Here is a 6,454-nt window from a genome sequence, read left to right as displayed (position 1 = left end):
TTTTCTTAGCAAAGGTGAACGTTTATTAAATCTTCTGCAATAAAGGACATTTATATTTGTCAAAACTAAACACAAGCAGCCTTATTTTTTTGATACAGGGGTTAAAGCGATATGAGTGCAGATAAGACACAGGTCTGATAGAAAATAGACACCATTCTCGCAGAGGGTCTTAAATATCTGTTAAAGGATCGCAGACATAGAGCAAAACAAAACAATGCAGGAGGTGGTACTAGAAGGGGGAGAGTTACAAAAAAAAATATAATTACACAGATTGAGAATTCAAGTACCCACATCCTATTATCATCCAGAATCTGCATACACATACAATATACATATATATACATACATACAGATATATCCACACAAATACATATAAATACACTCAAATAGACAAATACACAGGCATGCACACTTATACTTACATACATACAGAAATCCGAATACACATACCTACATATGTACAAATGTGCACACATAGAAACTCGTATGTATGCATATGCCCATATAGGTATACAGTATACACACACATACATTTTCTCACAAAAGTGAGTACACCCCTCACATTTTTGTAAATATTTTATTATATCTTTTCATGTGACAACACTGAAAAAATGACACTGTATAACAGTGTAAATTTGCTGTCCCCTCAAACTAATGCAATGGAGTATGGAAAAGCCTATGTCTATACATAATGCTATATATATATATAAACAGGAATAATAATGGTAATAATAAACCTGTAATTAGAATGCATCTTATCATGTGGCTACATATACGATAATAAAGGGGGGGGGGGTCATGTAAAACTTTGGCACTGGGACAGGAAACCCAAATTAACAGTTAGTGCTCTATTCTTGCTATTAACCCCTTAAGGACACAACTTCTGGAATAAAAGGGAATCATGACGGAATATATCCGTCATCTGTCCTTAAGGGGTTAACCAATTTAATCATTTTGACTTCAAAGTTTTCTTCCGTTTGAGCGCTTTGATTGTTGGGTCCTTGATTGAATGCTCGGGCTGAGTAAAATGGCTCCCACAGGAGCAAAGTAAGATTCTTCTTGTGATGTTTGCCACCTTGAGCACAATGATTGTATATGACATCACATCAAACCTACCCCACATTATGATGGAATCTGCAGAGTTTCAAGGTTCTAGAGCGATACACAAAAGAGAGGCAAATATCAGAGCATAACTTCAGACTGTAATAACAACCGATATCATCCTTTAAATACATCTTTTTTTCTTGTTCTGTTGATGATTTAGGAAATACATTCTCCCAAATCATTTTCTTATAAACAACCTGGATTTCAGTATTTTGAGAATGTATGCTCTTGTATCCAGCGTGATTCCTAAATATAAACGTCATAATTCTGTGCAAATAATTCTGAGACAAGGTTTGCTGTACAAACACAAACTATTTACATCCATCTCCCTCAATGTTAGCAACTGATGGCCAAATACAAAGATCATTCTTAGATAAATAGATCTGATTTTTTTCATTCTGTCATTAAACAGATATTTACACAATCTATTGCTTTTTCCTAATAACAGGTTTTAGTTACACATCCCATGTTACTAATAATTTGTCCAACTTGCGTACACTATACAAATAAGGGTAATAAGGTAAAGAATTCAGCTCCTGGGTAAATTGTGTAATGTTTGTTTAGACTGCTAGAATATTGTCTGTGCTTTCTGCTACAAGCTTACTTCTTGCTTTATTGTCAAACAAAACATTTCTAGATAAATAAACCAAATATATATTTGCGAGTGTCTGGTTTTCACATCACTTAGCAGTTTGCCTCCAGATAACACGTGTAGTAAAAGGCAATGTCTGGATTTAGTTTCAATGGCTATTAAAGTGTAAGCTCAGCTGCCCAGCCAAGGCAAACCTCTTAGACGAGTCCTACACTAACAATTCTCCTTGCTGTCTTCAGCTAAATGGTAAAAATATTGAATGCGAAAGAAAGATGTACTAACATAGCTGTGTAATACAGAAGCAAATACAAACATACAAAATTAAAGGAACACTATAGTCACCTAAATTACTTTAGCTAAATAAAGCAGTTTTAGTGTATAGATCATTGCCCTGCAATTTCACTCCTCAATTCACTGTCATTTAGGAGTTAAATCACTTTGTTTCTGTTTATGCAGCCCTAGCCACACCTCCCCTGGCTATGATTGACAGAGCCTGCATGAAAAAAAAACTAGTTTCACTTTCAAACAGATGTAATTTACCTTAAATAATTGTATCTCAATCTCTAAATTGAACTTTAATCACATACAGGAGGCTCTTGCAGGGTCTAGCCAGCTATTAACATAGCAGGGGATAAGAAAATCTTAATTAAACAGAACTTGCAATAAAGAAAGCCTAAATAGGGCTCCCTTTACAGGAAGTGTTTATGGAAGGCTGTGCAAGTCACATGCAGGGAGGTGTGACTAGGGTTCATAAACAAAGGGATTTAACTCCTAAATGGCAGAGGATTGAGCAGTGAGGCTGCAGGGGCATGTTCTATACACCAAAACTGCTTCATTAAGCTAAAGTTGTTCAGGTGACTATAGTGTCCCTTTAAGCCATGCGCTCAAACTACCACTACTTCTGGGCAGCAGCTATTATGGTATTCATCAGCACTATCCCAAACCAATGCCAGAGGATTGCAACCTTAGGCCCTCTAAATGTTGTGGACTACTTCTTCCATAATGTTCTTGCAGCCGTAAAGCTGGCAAAGAATCAGGGGAGAAGTAGACCATAACTCCAGGAGATTTGAAGGTTTCCTATCCGTGTCCTAGGCATTGTTTGAGCACAGGGCTTGTTGTGTTTGTTTGTTATGTCTAGATATTCTCTGATTTTGTGGCAAAACATTGGGTTAGGCTCTCCCTAAGCTAAAAGTTTAATCCAGACATGGACTCCGTGCTCACTGTGCCTCAAGGGTATCGGCTACACATCGCTGATGAGGCCCAAAGAAGGACAAATTGATTGTTAAGGGTTTCTGAATCTCTTGTGCAGAGGGAACTTGCCAGCATTGTGGATCTTGACTGCCCTTATGGGTAGGATCCCTCTGATATGCAAATGGTAGAGATTCTCTCTGTAATGGCACAAGTGAGCAAAAACATTTTTGAGACCTGAGCAGAGATGTACCTACGGGTAAACTATTGAGGTTTGTCTGAGCTGGAGGAACCACGAGGCCCTTGCTGACGTGAGGAGGGAGATGGGAGCTGGGAACTTCACCTGGTGCTGGATTAAAGGTATGTTCTAACTCTTACTTTTAAAGTAAACTGTCAAAAATGGTTGGAGAAACCTTTAGGGATAAGCTGACACTAGTTAATTGTTCTCTGACATTGGAGAGTTATATAATAATTTCTGTGTTGATATAGTGTCATGGTTGTTTGTACCACTTGATGCAGCCATATTGCTGGCATCTGGTTTTAAATTGGTTTACTAATAAACCTGAACCCACTCTCCCCATACTTGGTGTAGTGGGGGTTAAGGGGCCGGCCTAATTGCATCACTGAATTCAGTCAAAAGTGGTGGTCCTCCCTGGAAAGGGGACGGGACTGGCCGGATTACTGGCTGGTCATCCCAGCATGAATGTACTACAGGCTACCTACCAATCAACAAGGCCAGTCCACTGAGGGTAGGACATGCAGGGAGCCCTGTTTCAGTGCTCTCTGCAGGGTCCTAGTGCTCTGAGTGCGTCTAATGATGTGCTCACGCTAAACTTGTAGGATGTAGTTACCTGTTGTGCCTAAAAGTGTGACACCCAGGATTAAAGTCGTAATGCAGGACTGAACCCAAAAATCAGGATTGTCCCTGGGATTGGGATGGTTAAGAGGTATGTATACCACTGAGGGCTCTTCACATTTTTGTGCTTCTAGTAAGCCTTTGATACATTTACGTGTTTATCTGATTATACTGTAAGAATTCATCTATTATTACATGTATTCTCCTTTCTGGTTTCCATGTCTCTGCATTTTCTCTCATGACTGTGATTAGGGATGTGCATGGGCAAAGAAAATTGGTTCGGCTCGGCATTCCAAAATTTGGCAATTCTGGACTTAGGCCATTCGGGGCTTCAGAACTTCTGTTCAGTTCGGCACTTCCGAAATTCGGGAATTCGGCACTTCAGCACTTCGGTTCGGCACTTCCGAAATTTAGGACTTCAGCACTTCAGGAATTCAGCACTTCAGGACTTTGGCAATTCACTAACCCTACCCCTAACCCTTATCCTACCCCTAAACATACCCTTAACCCTACCCTTAACCCTACCCTTAACCCTATCCTAACACTAACCCTACCCCTTAACCCTAACCTTAACCTAAACCCTAACTAAACCCCTACCCTTAACTCTAACCCTACCCCTAACCCTAACATTACCAGGGTTAGGGGTAGCATTAGGAGTAGGGCTAGGGCAAGGGTTAGGAGTAGTGTTAGATTCCTGTCGTCATTCCCTTAACCTCCCTCTCCTGTTTTGCCACTTTTCAGAAATCCGAAGCACTTCGTCACTTCGTAAATTCGGCAATTCGGTTCGGCACTTCCGAAATTCAGCAATTCGGGACTTCAGCAATTTGGTTCGGCACTTTGGAAATTCAATTCGGACATTCGGAAGCATTCGAATGTCCGAATTTCCAAAATTTGTCCTAATTTAAATTCAGACAGAAACGAATTGCACATGTCTAACTGTGATTTCTATTTGCTTAATCCCAACTTGCCCAGGTCATCATGTGTGCTCAACATACATGTGCTTTGTGTTTCCGTAGTTTTACTGTTTATTGTCCTTTTATATTTTAAAGCTATACACTGCTAAGTGCATTATGTTCATTCTTGACAAGACAATGTTGTTGCAGGAGTTAATTGTCAGAGATGTCTCTACATTATAGAATGCATCGTCTGTCCTACGGTCGTATTATGGGTCAATTGAATGTTAATGTGATATGGGATTGTATTTCTTGTTTGCCAGAATTGCTGCCATAAGTATATGTACACAGTCTTATTTCTGAGTCATGTTCTTTGCATATGTTTGTATTTTTGTGTTTTCTCTTGAAACATATTTTAAGAAAACAAAATAGAAAATTATTATTTTTTTTGCTTATTCGTCTTTAGTATTTTAAAATCACCAATGCATGTAAACATTGATTGCTCCAGCAGACCAATGCTAGGTCACTGAATGGATAGGATTTTATTCTCCTATTACACCTTTAAGGAAGGGCTTGATTTTCTAACCGCTCCTCCTCAAGAAAGTCTATATAAATGATATAACTTCATCAAGAACTCAGAAGGTCCAAGATTATTCCTAAGGTCCAAGGGAAAGTAAGAAGAAGAAAATGTAATAATTGGCAATCTGAATCTAAAGGCAACACAAGTAAGTCTAACATTAAATGCTCCTCTGCTCAACAGCAATGTATTCATAAAAAGATCCTTATTGCAGGATATTGATCATTCAGAGAGTTGGGATCAGACGCGAACTGAGCTACAACAACACAGGTTAAAAAACGTTTTGTTAAAAATGACATTAAGTTGCATATTATTTTCCTACTTTACTTTTATTTATTTATTAATTTACATTTTTACCTAATATTGCAAATCATTTTACAATTCAACAAAGCTTGTTATTTAGAGCTCTAATTATGGAATTAATATCTAAATCTGTAAAGGAATTCATGAAAGCATCATTCACTAATCTCCAAACAAATACATTGGAATTACAAATAATATTGGAATGGCAAGTTTTCAATAAAAAAAAAAAAAACATAAAAAAATAACTCCGATAAATCTTGGTTTAGCATCAGTTTTTCCATTTTTATTTGAATTCAATACAATTCAGAGATAATTGCATAACTCCTCTCAGATACTATCCTAAGTCCTTATTCCTGCTAGAAGTGTTATGTCTTCTGCACATATCTGTGTTTCTAGCATTTAAGCAGATATTCAATGCTAGCAATACATTATTGATTGAAATGATAGAAGTAACTTTTTTATTTGTATTTATTTTTATTCATCCTTTATCATATCATGGTTTATATGAAGTGGGTTTATGACCAATGGTTTTAGGAGGCATTAGAGGTGTGTACGAGGGTATACAAATTTTAGAATATTCTTTTATTAATTGTAAGAAAACGTTAAATGCATTGTTTGTTTTCTTATTATCTAGTACACTTGTATTTGCTATGACGCATGCATAAATATTTTTTTTTCTGAATTTCACATTTTAAAAATAAAAGCAGAAAAATCAAACCAGCAAAACAAATGGATTTAAAATCATATCAAATCCTATAAAAAGGTGAGCTTTGTAATATGCTACAGTTATTACAAACTCTGATTACAACTCCATTAAAAACCTCTTCCTTAATTATTATGTTATTATTTATATAGCGCTAACAAATTCTGCAGCGCTTTACAATGGGTGGACGAACAAACATGTAGTTGTAACCAGACAACCAGCATCCTTCTAGGCTAAG

This window comes from Pelobates fuscus, chromosome 10 (genome assembly GCF_036172605.1).
Source record: "Pelobates fuscus isolate aPelFus1 chromosome 10, aPelFus1.pri, whole genome shotgun sequence".
NCBI classification, from domain to species: Eukaryota; Metazoa; Chordata; class Amphibia; order Anura; family Pelobatidae; genus Pelobates; species Pelobates fuscus.
The sequence above is the reverse complement of the archived record's forward strand: the minus strand, read 5'-3'. Positions refer to the sequence as shown.